The sequence below is a fragment of the Bombus terrestris genome, chromosome 7 (assembly GCF_910591885.1).
Source record: "Bombus terrestris chromosome 7, iyBomTerr1.2, whole genome shotgun sequence".
NCBI lineage: Eukaryota > Metazoa > Arthropoda > Insecta > Hymenoptera > Apidae > Bombus > Bombus terrestris.
The window spans coordinates 14,166,032-14,187,149 of record NC_063275.1 but is presented as its reverse complement, the minus strand read 5'-3'; the positions used below and the strand labels follow the sequence as shown (position 1 = coordinate 14,187,149).

The 21,118-nt window shown below is 37.5% G+C and overlaps 1 protein-coding gene across 2 annotated transcripts in view; it reads left to right on the top strand.

The window, feature by feature from the left end:
- Positions 1–21,118, top strand: part of LOC100645083 (discoidin domain-containing receptor 2) — a 141,041-nt gene that overhangs the window by 17,483 nt on the left and 102,440 nt on the right. The window lies entirely within an intron of this gene.

The window sequence follows — 21,118 nt, the reverse complement described above, 5'->3', positions numbered from 1 at the left end:
TAGCCTGCTCGGTGATATCCGCGGCCCAGGAACACGAGGGCGAAAAGGAAAGCTGCGGTGAACTGAAACGAGACAGGCCCGGGCCGCCCGCGCTACACTCTTAGAGGAGTAGACAAGGAGGGCGAGTAGATTGAACGGCGCTGCCGCCAAATTGCTTTCGGGATTATTCGCATCCACCTGACTGTTTCCAGGCCGCGACGCCGCGAGGACATAAAGGATCGCTGGCGGAGACGTGGGCGTGCGATACGCGCTCAGCCAGTTCGTCAGCTCAATCTGGCCAGCGGCCAACACCCTCAGGCGCTTTTCGCTCGTACGAAACGGTACCCGTTGGCGATTCCGTGTCAGGACTAATGCGAGCCGTGGCGCCCGATACGGAGCCCGGCTATTCTGATTAAACGTAGCCCCTGGTGGAGGACTTTCGTCATTTCCGGCCGGCTCGCGCCCCATACTCGCGCCAATTTTCTACATGTGTCTAGGGGATCTGGTCGCGCGGACGTCGACGTTTTGTAGATGGACGAGATCGAGCTTAATTCTGTGGGACCATACTACGATTGTCCCTGGTTTTGGGAATTTTCATGAAGGAAGTCTTGTTTCTCGGAAGCAGTTTTTTGGGGTGAGAAATTATATCTAAGATTATAGCGAATCGTGAAAATATTCGAACGCGTAGTATAGGAAATTTGTATGAATATACGACGGGTGTTATATACTGTTGAACATAGCCATTACATTTATTCGAAAATTGGAACAAATTTTACTTTATTTGGTATTTTATAATATCAGATATGATGTAAAAGGAATAACAGTAGCAAAGTATTGAAATATCGGTAGAGGTCCTAATACTTGTAACTAGCAGTGTACAAAGTCTCTTGAAATTTCGTTGATACTGTAACGAGGCATGATTATCATGATTATAGAGGTAATATTTGAAAATCAGGAAAGTGCAGGTATACAAATTACAAGGTATTTATCACGAACGTAAACTTAATAAAAAAAAATTAACGCCCTTTCGAAATTCTTCTGTAAGAAGAGGAATTAGAAATTTAAAAAAAGTATTCATCAGTAAGAACCATAGCTGAAATTGTATAGGATAAAAATGGGTAAATTTCGTTCGACTAAAGCGGGATATACGCGACATAGTGAAAATGTAATTTTATTATGCAATCGCGCGAGAGCAGAGCGTGCAATATTCCGAAAACACTCACCACTGGGGAGAACGTAAAGACAACGAGAAATAAGACAAATACTATCCCGGGTTTCGTTCCCAGACGTGATGTATCTCGTTCTGATTTAACGGATCCGCATCTCGTATTCATACATCAATACACGAGGTCAGAATTTATGAAGAGGGATGCGATACTGAGAAAGCAGCACGTTTCCTTACGCTCGGATAACATTGCATCCACCGGACTAGCGTAAAATCTTGAAATGGCAACGTTATATCACACTGTGTACGAAGCCACAGTGGCCAGTGCATGAATAGGTAAAGAGTATGTCGATTTGTCCACTGAATGGAAATTGAAGCGAAACACGAGGAAAATTAGATAGACACTCCGAATTCTTAATGTGGAAGTCTAATAGAGGAAATGACCTGTTTTTTAAATGGATAAAAAGATATATTGGACGTATTATTTATGTTTTCTGTCAGCTTGCTTTTTTAACCGCGTAATCGAAAAGAGCAGTTTTAATTCATTCAAACCAATTTTTATTGTGTGATAAAACGTTGAATAACATGTATCATAACTGAAGTCTTTTTCATTTACCTTCTGAAACCGAGAGATTATTCTGCCAGGCTCAGAGAAATAAACAGCATTTTTTGTCGTGAAATGCTATTTTGATGGAATAAAATGTCGATGTCCTAATAAAAGAACGTTGAATATATTGTTAATCGTCTGAGTATATTGTTAATAACCGAATATGTAAAAATAAATAAATGAATCGAGCGCCGTTTCGATAATAATTCGATTCGATAAACTCCCGTCATTCACATACTACAACTTCTTGTCGCAGCAGAGTGAAGCACAACGGTCGCGAAAAACGCGGGACCCACGGATCGGCTCGATAATTCCAATTTCAACGGAAGTTTCTATTTATTCAGGCTGTATCGGTATTCGATTAATAACTATCGGGCGCGAAATAATGCGATAACTGAACCGACGGAGGCGGGTACAAGCGGACGGAAGATAAAAGCCCTTCCATAAGTCCAATAGGCAATGACGCGCGATAAGATTATCGGAATAATGTAACGTGAAATTGCATTAAATTTAACTCGATATCCATCGCGTTGAAAAATGCTGAATATCGCGCCGGAATCGCGCCTCGCTAATGCCTTGCTATTTCCTTTTTTTTCGCGTTAGTCTCTCTCTCTCTCTCTCTCTCACTTGCTATATTTTGTCCTTTTTGTTTCTTTTCTTTCGATATTTCATTATTTTCTTTTATCTTCGTTATTTTCAGTCTCTTTAGTCGATCCTGCATAGGAGCCAGACATTACGAGGCGCAGGGAAATATTTCACACGGAGGCTGACGCGAAACTATTGGCTCGCCCAGGAACTTAATTTTGTTAGCAATCTAGAATTTGCTGCTGCAGCGGGAATCGAGAACTCACGGAAATCGGTCCAGCCGCACGGCCGCGAATTTATATTAACTAATTGCGAGCATTATTTATGTGACGCTGGCTGGTCTGTTGCGATACCGCCACTTTCCTAGTAGTTTCGCCATTCGACCAAAGAAAATATGGTAGAAGGTAAAAGAGATACACAGGCTCACGAAAGTATTCGAACATTTTTAGACGCATTTCGTGAATAAAGCAGCTGTGTTATACGAGATATTTTTTCTTTCACTGTAACATTGTTTATCGAAAGTATTTTTCGAAAGTGAAAAGGATGATTGAAAGAGCGAAAGGGAAGTTGCCTTTGAATTATTCTATCTCTTAAATTAATCATGCTATTAAATTAGATGTACAGCGTTTGTATCTCAGTGGGTTATTAAGTTCCGAAATGAGCGATGTGTTTGTTTTCAATAAAATCGGTAATACAAACGAAGAGCGCACATTTATTATTCACACATAAACAACTAAGATTTTTTCTGTTTGCAATTATGAAAAACATAAAACATTCTCGGTAGTGTAAATATTACTTGTAAATACTTGTAAATATTGAGACAGAGATACGGTTACATATATATTTATTCTTCTAGTATCGTTTTAATTATAATAAACAAAGTATAACATATTTAGGTACACACCTAAAGTCGATAAATCTGATGTTAATAACTGACAAAAAAAATTGTTCATAGTCTAGAACAGATTGAGTTCCGAAAGAGTTTATTGAAATAATGATATGCAAAAAGGATCGAGAGAGGCATCATTATTATTTATGCACTATTTATTTAATATTATATAGATTTAACTCTCCAATGTAATTATTTCACGTTTCAATTATTGCGTCTGCTCATAAAGAAGCTACGAGTAGGCAACATGGTAATAAAAATTAATAGAAATTAGTATAATCCTTTCCGCTTTATATCACGTTGAAAATAAATTCTGCATTAAAATATAATATCTCTCACTGCACCGTAAATTATGAAAAGTTGCTGAAATTAATATATTCCGAGTCATGAATTTTTTAAGATTCCAATCTTGCGAGTTATATAATGAAAAGTATTTTAAATTACAATGGTTTGAATACGAAAGCGTTGTAAAAACTGTGTACGAAGGAAGATAGGGGATAAAAGTACACGCGTGTGTAATCTGAGTTTCGCATCGATTTTCTGTTTACCGCGCGGGGGCGAAATATTACGAATAAAATGTAGTTGAGCGTATATTTCGAAATGGTGGAGAAAACGGGAAAACAAGTAGAGAAGTATGTAAATGATAATATAAATACGTCAAACGGCACATAAATGTAATAAATAGAGGGCCAGAAATGTTGTTTACATTTTATCTGCGGCTCATCGGTAACGGTACACAATTCATAGGAATCGTTATAAACAAAGAAGAAAAAAGCTCGTCGGGAAATGAAACATGTTCCGTTGTAGAACATTATTTGTAATAATATTTTTTGTTAAAACGAGCGTTGCTTCTTGCTTCTCTGGTTTCAAGTTCTACTTCAATTAACTCGCAGTGAAAAAAATAACGAACGAGAAGAATCGCGGCGGATAATTTTCTCAAATCAAAGTCAAGCAGCAATCTCGAGCTCAAGCTAAATTTATTTAAGCAATCTTGTCAACTGATTCTTCCAAAGCTACTTTTCCCTCTTCTCTCTTGCGCTTGGTCACTTTAAAAAGATTCACGTGTTCCTGAAAAACAGTAAATCATGTACAGAGCGTGGTAGGACACGCGGTGCATTGCAGATAGGAGCTTATTTTATATGCAAAGTAAGTCAAAAATTCAGAATATAACATCTTCGTTTAAAGACTCGTTTCGAGAAAATTCGAACATATTTATAATAGTTCAGAGTTACTTCTGTACACGTGCATTCGATGAATTCTCGAATTCGATTTTCTCGGAAACGAGGCTTTGCACGAGAAAATTTCATTCTACGTTTATTATTTATTTTCGCGAGTAAAATAACGCGTTCTACCATATTCTGCATATATGCTTCTCGAAACAGATTTCGGTTGAAAGGACTCGCTAACCAGATAAGGATAGAAAAGCGCGATAAGGATAGAAAATTTTTCTCGCCGAGAGAAACTGGTTTTCAACAAATTATTGTTTCTTGTACATGCAAAGCAGTGGTTAAAGGAAGAAGCGAAAGAAAGGAATGAAAGTGAATAGCGTGTGTCGATAATAAGTATAGAAAGAAAGAAAAAAAGAATTAGATTTAGCTAGGACAGAATTGAACATTGGTTCGTCTGGGCTATCCTTTCTGAATTTTAACAGGGAAAGGGGACTCTCGTTCGTACGAAAACTGTCTTGCGAGATAGTGCATTTAATAGAGTACTACCAGAGATATATACGTGGTTTGTGGCTGTTGAAACGGTATCAGCCGTTAGTGGATTACTCTGCTCCGTGAAAAGAGCTTTCCGTCCTTTTTGACCGGACCCTTTGAGCGGACTATTCGAGGAATTCAGATTTCTATGTATTTCCCGTGCTGAGGCGCATTGAGCTACGGTTTATTCGACGGATGAAATGTTTAAATGCAAATTTTAAAGAGTTGACGGGGAGTAAACGCATTAGGGATCGTTTCCTCTTAATTGCAACCGAGTAAGCGAACCCGGTGCACGCTCGATGACGGGGTTATATCCCTCCGGTTTCTGCTAGCGAGATTTCTTTTCAGAATATTTGAAAGGGCAGAGAGAAGGATGCGGAAGGAAACGACGTTGCGTTTCTCAGCGCGAAAACTACTTTTAAGATTGCGGCTGGAGCCGAGTCGCGCTCCATAGAAACGCGATTTCGTTGAAATTCGCCCTGGATTGTTCGCACCGTTGCGTAAAGCGCAACGAGTATATGTTTTGGAAATTTCAATGTGTGCCACTTACTAACAGGCAGCTGGTACATATACACCTTTGGTAGAAGCGAAGAATTTTCTGTATACCTACTTTCTGAAATGGAAGTACGTATGTAGAAAACGTGACTTTAATATCATATTTGTAAACTCCATTTTAGTTAAACAAAGTAAGCAAGATTCTAAAGCTACGTATAGTTTAGTCAAGCTGAATCTAAGCAACTGGAAACAATTTTACTAATGTGAATTTAGTATTTTGCACAGTGTCAAATATTCTTCGAAATTTTAAGTGAAATCGACGCATTTTCAACTATTTCTTAAATCGATAGGGTAACATTATGTCTAATTTCATACTTGCTGACATCGGCTCCTTAAACTGACCCAACTTCAACTATAAGCCAGTTTAGCTATCCATCGTCTATTAAATAATTCCCGTAGTCAGATTGGTTGGATTCAAAGAATTTCAAAACAAACTCAAAATCGAATTACTTCAATCGAAATGACATGTTTAGCTCGAAGAAGCCTTCACAAAAGATCGTATCTCTTTCATCGAAAATTCCCAATATCCTTTCCAATGGATATCCTATATATCCTGTAATAGATCAATCGTTAATAATTGTCATCGAAATATCATGTAGCCTCGTCTAAATATTTTCCATCTTATCATTTACCCTTTCGCCTCTAATGGAAATCTAAAATAGCTTGGAAGATAAAAGGGTGGAAACATTGCGTAAACGAACGCCTGAACGAATAACATCGAAATGAGCCACGTATAGAGAAACACCTCCACTGTGATCGTCTTCTTCGATTGGTTCGTTCTTTCCTGTTTCCTACCCGTGGAAGAAGAAGATAGGTCCGATATCTTTGGCGTGCAATCAGGCCGCGGCACGAAGTCAGGCAGCTGTTCTATCGGCTCTGATATCTAGCTTGGACCGCGAAAAGAATCACAATCGTCCGGTCGAATCGATCCCCGCGTCTCTCTACTATCGAGAATAAAGCGATAAGAGCGGCTGAAAGCTGGATCCAAGGCGAATCGCGATCAACTGTGGACTTGGGACGGGAGTCTGTGGATACGATTCGATGACCCCGTTCATAAAGAGAACCGTGTTTCCCACGTTCCTCTTTTATTTCACAATGTTCGACGTGCATCATTGATTGGCGTCTTTTATTTTCTCTCGATTAACAGCTTTTTTTCTCGTACTACGAATGAGTATTAAGTATCTTGTTATATCGTATTCGCTATTTGTTTCTATTTCTCATTCTTTTTTGTTCTATTCTTAACTGTTTTGGAAATAAACATAAACATCGGGAACGTTGATGCATAAAGCGTGAAGATTAGATAAAAATAGACTGTGGGGAGCCACATACTACACCTTTTGAACGAGGAGAAAATGCAATTGATCCTTTAGATTAATCAGAGATCAATCTATTGATTTCTGAAAGATGAGATATTAATCATGCATTTTGCTACTAAAATGAATAAATTTTCTTTCATGTATTTTTACTTTTCTCTGCTAACGTTATACGTTTCACCAGTTGCTTTTAATATCCGTGCCATGCAATGCCAATTGCCAACCAAACTTTTTACCCATTAATCATGTATTTATTATCTAGGTATCATTGATCTAATCTCCATCACATCAATCAAGGACAAAAATTTGTCTTACTGAGAAAAATATTTTGAGCTATAATTTTCTACGTGCTATCGTTGAATCATCTATGTTACACGCTATATAATATCTGCACAACCCAAAATTCGATTCACTTATCATATTTATCGTAACCGTATTTATGTCATAACAATTACATTAATAACATGACAGTGTCTAATATCCGATGACAAATGTAGATGTAAAAAGACATAGAGCATCGTATTTTCCCGTCGAGCCGAACATAACACAGAATGAGAAAAAATTACGCAAACGGTAAACTCGAATGGCGATCGAAGTATACTCGGATTCAGGCGTGTTACTCTTAATCGGTTTCGCGTTTTAGCTGTGTACATTTATACGATTGCTCGTAAAATCAAGCATCCCGTGCAGTTTATTTCGTCTGTTCCCCGTACGACACTCAGTTAGCTTCATCGGATTAAAAAGAGGCTATTGTTCCGAATGAATTTGATGGAAAAAGGGGATGAACCAAACGAGGTTACCGTGTGATGACAGGTAAATGGCTGATTTTATTCGATATATCGGGGATTTTGAAAGACGAACTATGACTCAAACAAGATGGATCCTTTCCAATATAGGTTGACGGACAGGATTTCTACGTTAACAGAAGCAGTTGTATCCTAATCTCTGCACAATTCTTTCATGAATCTTCTATGTATGAAACGAAGTATAGATTTATTTATTTCTTTTTTTTTTCGCATCTAACAAATACGAAAATGGTAGAATCAAAGAAAATATTGATATGTTAATACGAATTAATCTTGTCTTCTCCGTTTGCAAATACGGATAAAAACAGAACGAATTTATATTGTAAGCCAGTTCAATTTGCTTCAAAATCCTCGTTTCGATGCTACTTAAGAAAAGTATGTAATGATATCACATCCGACATTCATTGGAATCTGAGCTGACATGTATATTTTTAAATTATGAGAGAAAATGTTTTAAATAAAAACAAGTAATAGAGAGAGAGAGAGAGAGAGGGAGACTTATTCATCACGATGTAGTATCTAATATCATTTTATGAAAATCCTGCGATTAGCAGAGGCGTGTAAATTAATCGACATACACATATGTATAGAAAAACGTGCAACCTATTTTCACGCGAATTTCATGAATATTTTTTCTGAATGAATACGAATATTTCTCAAAAACATATATATATAAAATTGTTTTTTAAAATGTCACGTGCGCGCGAATCCCCTTTGTAACACGAGGTGCGCGTAGTTGGCCGATTTCAATTTTTTTCCTCCCCCGCACGCTGCACACCGTCGAGATTTGTTCAATTTCCTCGACAGGATTTTCGCGCGTGTCAAACGGCCAACATTGTGCGGCGAAACATGTTCCTCGAACAAACAGATTTCACGATACGCATGTAAACAAAACTTTCAATCGAATACACCGTAGTAGCAATTTTCTAGAAGACCGACGATCTATTTCACGGTTTACGGCTTTCGATAAATTGTTAAACCGTTGTGGGAATGGTTGGCAATAGAAAAAAAAGGGAAAGAAATAGTCATAGGGGAGAGTAGAGGGAGGGGAGTGAAAAGAATCGAACACACGAAACAAACGTCACCGCTTTCCCTCCCGAAAGATACGACAACCTAATTGCTTGTAAAATCTCGGAACGTAAACGCGTTGTGCGATCGTGACGTGCGGTTGCAGCTGGACGTACTGTAGTTGGTTTGCAGTGTGTGTACATGTAGGCGTGCGTGTACACACCGTCTAAACGTATATTTGCGTCTGCGAACGATCGGCTTAATGCGCAAAATGATGTGTAGCTAATTCGATGTTTCACGTGGCTGCTGATCTGACGTCAAACAGAACCGGATACGTGTCACGTTCTTCAGGAATTCGAAAATTTTCAGACGCGTTGAAAGATTCCTCGCGAACAACTTTTTGAATAGAAAGTAACCAATCGTTTGTTAAATTCCTGAGTCTAATTCGGTATCTGAATTCCTAAAATTATTTAAAACAGCCTCTTAAGATCATTCCATGTTAAATCAATTATTTTTTTATTTAGGTATATATGCTATAAATCTTTTTCAAAATAAGATACGACGTGATGTACGTGAAATTATGGAGGGTTTATGTCATAATTTTATTGGTTTTTGTTGAATTAATTACTTCAAGAAAAATTCCTACACCTTTTATTTTGTATACCCGTGACCTGAATTACTGCTATTACGAATAGAACAGAATTTAGTGAAACAAAAAATTTTAAATAAGGGGGGGGGTCCATATTATTGTGCCCTTGAGTATAAATTTTGTTTTGAATTACAAGGTCTAGAAACAAAAGGGTTGTAAGTAGATTTCCATTGCTGTTTCTTGTTGCCTTCAACTAGAGCTACAAGGTTAACCTTTTTGATAATGTCCTCTGCTATATATTGTAACACTATAAGAGTGAGGATCTGGATCAGCGTACATTATATTTATACTTATACTGACACTTATACCATTATTTATTTCAATATATTTTTCTATTAAAAATTCATCCACTCGACCCTCTATCAATCAACCTCAACAGTTTCGAAATGATTTAAGAAATACGATGTACTGTTTATGTCGCCTTATGAAGTCAGATAAAATTTATGGGTGCGTGTATCTGATTAACTATTAAGATTGTTCAAAAAATTGAGGTATAGTGTTGTTCATATAAAATTACGAAAATGTTAACTTTACGGAGCTTCGATTTGTTCCTTTCTGATCTGTGAGCATGATGTTAAATAAGAGTTAGAAACGCATACAGATATTGTACGTATTACAAATTTTCAAATTGCTCGTAGAAAGTATCTTAATACTCTGTCCCACTATTCCGCATTAGAAATTCTGATCTACCTCGTAAACTTTCATGTTCGAGGCCATAAGTCAATCGTCGTTGACCTCGAGGAGCCATAAAGAATCTTATTAAATCTCGGAACGGTTCCTGCCATAAACTACAATAACTCGTGCCGTGGAAGCTGATATCATTAGGTATTCTCAAAAATGGCGGGGCAACGTTACCCCTGTCGTAAAATTCATTCTTATTCGACGCACTGAAAATGCTCGGAGGGAAACGGTTTTCACGAGGGAAGTAGGTCGCCGATATAAAATTAGTTTTAGATCGTTAAATTATTTCGCGAACGGATCTCTCGTTAACGTCACTGTGCGAAAAAGCAACAAAAAAGGAGAGAAGAAAACAGAAAAAAAGGAGAGAAAGAAATGGGAAGATTTACGTTTGATACAATCGGCGTATGTAAGTCATGTAAATTTTAATAGGACTCTCAGGGGATTAAAGAGAAAAAGAACCTCGTCCTCGGAGCTTCGGTAAACGAAGAACGACGAGCAATTGTTATTTTAAGGCACGAAATAAAAGTCGATAATTGGAGTTGATCCAAGGCGCGACGCGACTGGAAAACTGGCTGAACGACGATAGGCGTCGAGGCAACGGAACGACGTCGAATTAAGCGCTGTCTAGCTGAAACTTGGAGTTCCCATGGACGAGTAAGGCGATCCGTCACAACTTTAAACTGGATATTCGGCCGTGTGAATTCTAGTGGCGTTAAAAATATCGACACAAGTGATTTGAGTCGAGAGCAATTATTCGAGAGATGGGTTTAAAATATCTCTGCAAGCTTTTTACTTTCGATACGCGCATGATGTTCAAACATCGTACGAACTTGTATACAATATCGACTGCAACAAAATGTGTCAACCGCGACACTTTGCTGGAAACAGTAAAGCTTGTTTCACTGCGTCTCTATCGGCCACGAAACATAACAAACATTCCATCTAGCATCAATATTTTTGAACGACATGCTTTTGAAAAGTTTTCATATTATTGAAAGGAGGTGGGACGTCTATACTATAAGGTACAAGCAACGCACATACACGCTGAAAAGTAGAAAAAAAGTGACGATGTTATAAACATTATTATTTGAAATTTACTACTGAAAATAAATTATTCAATTCTTGGAAATTGAACATTAATCCTCCGCCAGTCTAATGAAATTGTGAAATTTCTCGAAGACTCGTATCACAGAAATTGAGGAACTTCCGAGAGGTCCGTATCATAGATATATGTACTTGAGAAGAAAGACTAAATTTCCAGGAAGTCTATTCTTTTTAAATTGACCACTGAAAATTTCAAAGTTACCTGATAACTTCGGCTCATCGAAGTTAACCATCTTCACTAACTAAGATTATCAAGGTATACTCGTAATTCAACGGTTCGGTATCAAGTCCCTTTAGTTAGTCGGGGCCTTTGAACCTTTTGATTTTGAACGTGAACGTTAGAACTATGGAAGACACGGTAATTGAATACGTAAGGGTGGTCGGCAGTACGTAACAAGGAAGGAGTCGGCGTGAGTTTACATCACTGTAATCGGAAGTTTCGTACAGGTGCGTCTCAATTAAAAGGTAGCTGACTGTGACGACATCCAGGAATTTCGTCGGTCGCTTAAGAGGTGAGAGAGGGTGGCAACTCGCGACAACGGGACACAGCCGTGGTATTTACCAGCCGCGAAACACGTAACACGGAAACTGACGGGGCGCTAATTCAATGCTTCGTGACAGCTCTAATCTGGCGGAAGGAAGAGCCATCGCGCCTTCCGGGAGTTAAACGCTAGTTAGACGCACTTAACATTCGTAGGGAGGACTCGTAGAAACTTTAAACTCGATTCGTCGTTCAGTCATTCGTCGTGAAATTTGTTACTGCGCCCCTTTCTTCTTTGCTTCAAATAGAATTTGTGCTCCACTCTATCCGCCACCTGATTTAGAGAAATCTTAAGTTCTGTGCAACGGTAAAGTTGACTAATTCGTGTTGTCTTATGTCCACAGATTAGAGATGTACAAAAATGAATTTTAATTGCAAGATCCATTGTATCCGATAATCGATCGTTATCGAATGAAAATACAGGGTGTCTTGTTGTACGTAGGAAGTAGATACTGCAGAGATAGATTCAAGAAACCAAAATAGCAAACGTAACTCATACATCTCTTAAAGATACTGTGCTATGCGACTAATATGATCTTGTTTTCGAGTTATATCCTCTTTTGTGTTGTAATTGTTAGAAGTTGCTCAAAGTGAATACTTTCAGTTTCAATATGAACGTGACTGCGACTCATCATGATCGTTTTATGTAACTGCTTTATGTACATTTTTACATATATTCGTCTACATGTATTAATATTATCTTATGTATATTCGTCTATATGTAATTAATATTATTATTATATTCTCCTTGAAACTTGTCATAATAACAACGAAATATCTCTCAAATAATACTATTACATGGGGTGAAAGGCAAAACAAAATACAGTAATTTTGGTTTCGCAGTTCGATTACCACTGGGACCATTAGTTTACGTCAAAAGTGGCGCAGCTCGTACCAAGTATCTGGTTATGACTATTTCCTTTTCCCCTTACGCATGTTTCCACATTATAGTCAGGAACGATTAATATTTTTCGCCGAATGTGAAACCCCAATTTCTATCCATCAGTAGCAGCAAGAATGACAGAATATTTCCTAGTAAGAAACCACCAATAGCAGTCTCACTCGTAGAAGAAAAAAGGCAACAAGTTGAGTGAACAACTTTTTGGCGAAAAAAATTCTGAAACCAAACGTGACTACCCCAGTTTATTATCACCAAATCCGCTCTTTTCCTTCGCATCATAATTAATATTCTGTCTTTATTTGTAACTTCATCATGCTATATACTGGTCCTTTTATTTATGAAATATATTGTAGAAATTTTACTGGTTAGATATTTTGTAAAACATACATTAAATACACGTTACATGCGATGCATGTTGAGCATTCTTGCATCTTTAAATTTTCCATAAATGTCTAAATATCCTTCTCTAGTTTCCATAATGCAGATTAAAAAAATGGCAGGATATTATTCTACGATATTGTAATATTATTCTATAATATCATTCTACAATATTATTCTACGATATTTCAATGAACATATGAGTATAATATACTTTTCATCCCTGATTCAATTTACTTTTAAAAAAGTGAACTCCATTCCCAGAGAGAGCACAATTCAATGAAAGGATGAAGTAGCATAATTAAATTCATAAAACGATAACCTTTGTCCGGCAGTTAGTTATTGAATAGAAGTCATGCGAAACACGGTACCATATACGACACGAAAATTACGACGAACATTCTGTTCGTTGAACAAATATTTTATCCCATCGTGATCGTGTCGTATACGGGATTATCGAGGTAATAACAGGAATTAATTATACGAGTAAGAAAAGGCACGTTTGAAAAAAAAAAGGGTGCAGTGGATGATGTCTGGTAAAATGAGGGAGGAAAAATTAATGAGCTCGTAACGGCATAATCGGCAGCGTGTGCAGTAAAACTTATAGGTCGGTTCGACAACAAGAACCGGGAACAATTTAGTAAATCGTGCGTTAAAAATCCCAAGAAATACATTTGAAGAGGGAGAACCATCGCCGACCGAGCTTTCTAATAGCGAGCGCGATTTTCTGGGAGCTACGAGCCTGAAGAAAAAAACGGAAACGGAAGAGAAACTGGAAAAAAATGGAAAAAGAGTAACGGGACGGTTAGGGGGTGGGTAGGGGGCGGAGTGCAATAATTCCGAAAAAACGCGAACGAACGCGAAAATAATATTGGAAAATTTATTTTCCGCGCTCGCAGCTGACTCCCGCTGTTTGTTTATCTCTCGCTCTACACGCACCCACGTATGTACGTAGATAGATACGGATTATACAGGGTGGACCGTAATTCGTAGTATAAGTGGGACGAGCGAGGTTCTACGGATCAAAAAAGATGAGATTATAAAACAAGTTTTTGCTACAGAAAGTTTAATTTTCCAGAAAAATAACTTCGAACATTATTATAATTGAATATGAGAGCATACTTCTGCTAAAAATCACAGATGGAAATGTTTTCGCATTTGGTGTAATGTAAGAATTTATTTATTGTAGGAAATTACGGATACATTGTATCGCGGCATTGTATCATTTAACGAAGAAAGTCTCAGATTTCATTCTCATTGATTTCAATAAACTTTGGCGTGTTAATAAGACAGACAGATGACTAACCACTTATGAGTTATTATAGTGGTCGTATGTTAGACATATATTGATGTAAATTTTGAATTCTTTTTTTATCTATTTTATTTTATTATGATACACGGCTATTATGTCGTTTCAATTTATTTTTAAGCCATAACATTTTCCACACACCACACATACCATGAATTATAACTCACGCTGTATATATGACGGTGTTGCATGCAGCATAGAAGACATTCGCCGTTTAGCTCGTTCCTATGGATATTCGCTGATTACGTTCGTGTAAACGCACAGAACAAACCGCGTGGCTCCCTCATACTTACTGATATTACTCTTTTAATTAATTACGCGGGGAAAAGAGCTGAAAAAAGTGGGAGGACAAGAAGGACGGTCGGAGTGGGAAAGGAACGTGAGCGGAAAAGCAAACGATCTCGTGAAAGCGTAACCGGTTAGAGTAATATAGATAAAGCTGTAAAATTCTGCGGATTGAATGACGTACCTGCATATGTAGGTTGAATTTTAGTTAATAATAAATGAATCTGTTCAGAGACAAGTTTATTAGGGGCAAAAGAAAATAATTGTTTTCTATTTTTTTTGAGAAAAATAATGTACACATATGTGATTACAAAATTAACTATTTATAAAGATTTTTTATGTGTAGATACTCGAGAATATTTTTTATTTACTATGATATTCATTATACCTTTTGAAATTATATTAAATTAAAGAAAACTGAAATATATATGTCAGTGTCCTTAAAACGATACATGCATATTATGGATGCGTTTAGGTATGTGAACACATCTGAAATCGCATACATGTTGCTCAGAGATATTTCCACTTGTTCCTTTAAAAATAAACGAGTATATTTTCATTGTATAATAAAATATATCACCAAATGCTGTGCTCTTAATTTCCCTTTATAACTATTTTCATATATGCATAATAAAATAATCACGTGATCATCACGTATAAAAAAGCTTATAAAGAAACGCGTGTATCTTCTCAAACAAATCATAATCGTGCAGATTTTTCAATGAATAAGCACGAAGGTAAGCACTACGACTACATTCGAGGCTACTCTAGCACGTTCAGGATGCAAGAGAACAGAGGTTCGCTACGTTGCGAAATTCACCCTCCTGACCAGAAACTGTATTTGCCGTAGCACAACTGAGCCGACGTGCAAAACTGTTATAAATCTAGGAGGAAGAAACCACGTTGAGCTCAATAAAGGCAGAGTCTGTTTAAATGGGAAACAAATTAACCCTTCCACGCGAAATTCTTCGGTGTAAGTGGCGTTATGATGCACGCGTGATCTCGGGGCCGACCCGCGCTCGCTTGCCACCTTGACACGTAGAAATTTCATTCGCGAAATTAATCACGGACTCGCGCCGATGCGCGAGGAGCGCGCCCATCCACGTGAACCGACAATGGCTACCGAAATTTTCGCATGTAATTAAAAAGAGTAGCGGAGGAACGCGTCCAACGGCGTACAAGCATAATTAATGAATCGCATTGAGAAATAGCATCCGAGATCATCGTGGTGATTTTTAGCTAAATGAACCCATTCGAAAACGGGGAATTATTAATTAGAGCTTTATCATCGAGCAATGCTTTATGAGAAATTTTAATTGATCAATGATTAAACACCATCGGTGTTCGCGATAAATCCGCTAGTGGAAGATTCGAACAAAGTCGAGATGGGAAAAATTGTGTATAATCGCGAGGAAATTGCAAGACTTTACAATTAGGCTCAATTCTCTGGCTGAAACTTTGAATATTGGAATTGTATTATTCATCACAATACTTCGTTATGAAATACTTCATAAATGGTAAATAAATGGCATTAGAATATAGTTGAGTTGAACTTTAACGCTCTCCAGTCCTTTATTTTCTTCAAATTCTATTTCTTTATCGTTAGGAAATTTCTTAAGCTTAGAGAAAGGATATGAAAGAATCGTTATTGACATGAAAGATTTTCTTAAAACATTGAAAGTCCTCTAATCTAGAAGGCTCTTTAGTAATAAAGTAATAAGTGAAGGGAAGATAATTCTTATGCACAAATTATAACGAATGAAAGTAATGGAGAGAACTCCTACACTCACTCGTGAAGATAAAACGTTTGGCAGATGGTCTAAGACCTTTGCACTGTACAAAAGAAGATGTAAGAGGAGACTGAATGATTTTCATCGTCATTGAATCATCTTTAGAGGTCAATTCTGGGGTATAGAGAGGACAGGGGATGGGTGAACGTTCCATTTGCGTTCATTGTGGTCTTCAGTTACGTTCCATTAGCGACTCAAGTTCGTTCGTCCTATTCATGCCGCGCTCAATTGCTAATATTAACTTCATAGCATTCGTATCAAGTCATGTAACGTCTTGAATTGTTTGAATCCATACAGTGCATTGAATTTACTATACTTCCTTGTTTTATCCTTAACTAACACAGTGAAATGAAAAACACCGTCGATTTACTAGAAAAGCGTTATAATTAAAAAACTTACAGTTTTTCAAAGTTTTACAAAACCAAACGTAGAAAATTATTAATTACGTTAACAATTAACAACCAATTATTAACAACTAACAACTTTTAGGCTTTCGAAATTTCAAATAAAATATTGTTTACTGCTTAGTATTAGAGAGAAAGGATTCAAGCCATATCTTGAATTCTAATATTGTTACTATTAAATTGACAATATTATTAGATAATCATAACATTCGTATTCTAGTACATAAATGACTTTTTCAGTTCATATTTTCAGATTCATAAGCGATGATGCTTTAGATACGTCAACCTTCTAGTAAATCCAACACAAAACTTTAATCTGAACTTGTAAGTTACTATTATGCATAAACTATATAACCTAACGTATAATTTAAATGAAAATTACTCGGACAACTGCCATCGTGTGTCATTTGACAGGTAAATTATAAAAACGCTTATGATATCTAGGATAATATACGGTTTTATACTAGTAAAGTTAATGGTTTATCCACAAAAATACTTTGTATTCTTGTGGAAAACTCCCCTATTTCACAGAAACAACGGCACAATCCGTTCTAGAACCACGCACCGCGAATTGCTTTTTGACTAAACCGCCCATCTTTCACGGCGAACGACGGTTCTATTTCCCTTTGTTTCCCTGTTCGGCGCAAAATCAGAGGGCCGATTTTCGAATGCCGGTGAAACCTAGCTAAATTCGAGGGAATACGTTATTAGTGGCCGGGTACGAATTGTGAACGTTCCCTCGACATTTTATACTCGCGCGAACACCAAATATTTCCAGCGAGTCGCGTTGCTGCCGGGTCCGCGGTGTCACAGTCGGTTTTATCTGCTCATACCGATCAAATTGAGGAAACGGGGAACACGAATTCCCGCGTTCGAGCACGAATTTCATTCGATAGTAATCGCGCGCGTTTACGCACGCTATTCCATTTTGAACACATTCGCCTTTCGCTCGAAGAAACGTCGTTACTGCGAATGAAAGAGAAAGTATCGAATTTCGAGCGAATCTAGTTTACAACAAATGATCGACGATAACCGTGTTAATAAAAAGAGAAACTTGAAAATTTTCTATTTTAAACGAATCGTCTTTTTGGTAGTGAAAAGTCGTTATAAAAATAAGAATTTTTATGTAGATTCGATTTTTTTGTTAAATTAAAAAGGTAAATATAATTTAGGTAGAGTTCCATTAAATAGATATTACTTTATATATATGTAGATTTTTTCGTATTACCTCTATTCTCTATTCTATATTGTATATTTTATCATAATTTTTACACGTTCAAATTTCTCATAAATATATAAGCATTCAAAATATGCAATCATGACTATATTAATAGAAGCAGCTGATATCACGGGATATTGGGTTTCAAGCAAGTCTATTATAAAATATATATTATAAAATATATAGATAAAGAAGAAGAAAAGTGTAAAGTCATGGTTTTAGAAAATCGTGATTGCACCATTGAAAAAGATGCAAAATATAATAATTATAAGAAACATCATGTTATCGTCATAACGAAAAACATGGCTATGAAGAGAACACGTTAAGAAATAATCATGAAAGGATGCTTTAAAGAACCCGTTATTTGTAACACGTTCGACATGAACAAGTACATCGTGTGTAAATGTTTAATATTTTTATTGCACGTTGATCCTTTGAGATCAAGGAGAAACACTTGAAATATTCAAGCAGAAATTGTATTCTCGCCGATGTACAGTCGGCTGCTGTGCGTGAGAGGTCGAATGATATTCTACGTAAAATTCAACTATCCGCTGCGAGAAACTTCCTCTGTCTCCTACTCAGGTGGTAAGGCAACCGAGGCGTTTTATTCTTCGAGACGTTCGTGGCTCTCGAGACCATCGACTTCGTCCCGTAATTCCGCGGGAGTGTCGCGACAAACTTGTAGAATGATATTTCCGTATGTGTAGAGAATAGGGAAACGTGAATTATAAAAACAACAAAGACCTCTCAGATACTGTGTATCGAAGTCGAATAGTATTTTCGTTCGTGTTTAATGAAATTGTTTTCTACCGATCGTATTTAATAAATGTTGAGAAATGTTGGATTGCTATACACAACTTCATTTAAATAATATTGCTTTATGTTTAATCGAAATGTTTAATCGAAAGTCCAAAGTCTACACGTTAAACTCACGGGTTAAAACAGCTCTCGTAAAAACATTAAGTATAAAAGTATATCCTTTAAGAGCATAACACTATCAGAGTATACACCTATTTTACATATCAAACTTGTATTGCCCCAATAAACTGTCAACTTTGCTTATTAACCACGTTAAACAATTTAAGTGCAACAAATTTCCTTATCTTCATCCTATGGCGTTGCTGTATTACACAGTCTTTTTACGAGTGAAACTTGCATTTCTCCAATAAAATCACCACGTTAACCGTTTCGCGACCGCGAACGAGTTATCTCGCGACGCAATACCGTTCGTAGGACGCGGCAAAATATCGTTCGTACGACGCCACGGATGAGATATCTCATAAGCCTGTTTTTCTGTAATTACAACTCTCGCCCCTAATAAACAAGCACAGAGATATTTCGTCCATGGCCATCCTACGAACAATATTGTACCTCGAGATACGTATCTTCTCGTCGATGGTTGCGAAGCGGTCAATTTATGAAACAACTTAAGTAGACATACTTATAACCTATTTCCTTATCAGAGTCCTTCAGCCTATTTTTCTTCAAAGAAAAGAGTCTCGTAACCGCCAATTTCTTGAATCAGCGAATTAATAATTAAGACTGAAAAGTCATTTTACATCGCGTTACCGTGCAAGGTCGAGCCTGTTCGTGCGTCGCTTCATCAAACTAGAACCGGATGACATAAATCATCGGGAAGGTCACGAGAAAAATAACAGGCACGGTTCTCGCAACGAAACTCAGGCTGAAACGAAGCGGGGCAATCGATACCGCGCACCCTTCGAGAAAAAGAACATGGAATTAATAGGGGGCGGAGAGCGTGTCGAGGAATAGAAAGTCGAGCGGAAAAACGCGGTTGGATAAAGGTAAACAGGTTCGTATTAGCGAGTTTCGTACAGACCATGGAAGGCGAGCTCTTTCGAGCTCGGGCGCATCTGACATTGACGAATGAAGCAGGAAGAGGTATCCCTGTCGCCCTTTTGTGACTCTCTCGCTTTCCTTCGCGACCTGCTCCGTTCCTGTCGCATTTTCTATCCACCGCAAAATTAACTACAGTCCGTGGCAACGGCACTCGGATAATATTTATTGACTTTCGCGTTCGAAAAGAGGCCGTATTTTTCGCAGCCCTATCATCGCGCTCGATTTATATGTTGCGCACGGATGTGTAGCTCCGGAGAAATCGCGGGCCGGGTCCATAAATCAATCCACCGGCTCGCCATTCCGATGAAAACGCGAGGGGGTTAATTAACCCTCCGAGAACAGAAATGTCGAAAACGTCGATCCAATGGGAGTATTGGAAAGTGACATTAGGTTTTGTAAGGTATCTTCTAAACTTGCTTGTTTTAATTAGTTTCTTTTAGTCTTTTGTATCTCACTGGTGCAGTTGCAGTGACAATGATAGGGCAGAAATTGTTCCCTGTGTTGTTTTTACCGATAGAAAATGAAAAAGGAAAGAACGTACTGTGTAAATAAGTTTAAATGTTTCTTTTCAGAATAAAACCTTTGATTCCAGAAAGTTTCAGTGTAGAAGTACACTGAAAGTTGTTGGTGATTGTATCCTGAGAATTTTCAAAGTTGTTATGATAGTTGTTTTCCTCTAAGCTGAAAAAGACATATTTTATACAGATAAATGTAACAGCAAATATAATATTATTTATATATCAATTATGTTATTGTTTAATACACGTATGTATATACCATAGTGCGCCGTGAAAGACTAAATCAATTACTTTTAGTTAACAGGAACCGATGTTTTCCTTTCTTTTGATCTTCTTGAACCAGCTTTCTCGCGAAATGTGCTTGGCGTCCCTAACACTGTTATAGTAAGTGAAACTAACAAGTTCCCCGAATTCAATTCAATTTAGTATAACTCTTGCAACAGCTACATATAATATATAAGTAACTTATTCTGCACGAAAGAATTTTTCTTCTCCAACACTGAAGCGAAATGCCTATTTATTACTTGATAAACGAACGTCTCGCGGTTCTATTTCGCCCGCTATCGCGACGTGACAACGAATCGCTGGCGCCCCGCCGCTACATTTTAATTCACGGTACATTTACAGAAACAAAAGTCGGGAAAAAATAAATAGAGGCAAATTAGTGAGCTCGATTAAACTACCAAGGCGGTGGTTCGGAAAAGGACGGGGCCAGATAGGTCGTGACATTGACGAATGAAGCAGAGAAAGGTATCCCTTACCCCCTTTTCTAAACGTTCAGAGCCACTACGTTCCTCCCCATTCCCTTTCTCTCTCTCTCTGTCTCTCTCTCTTTCTCTCTGTATCTTCTATTCCCCTCTTGTTCGTTCTTT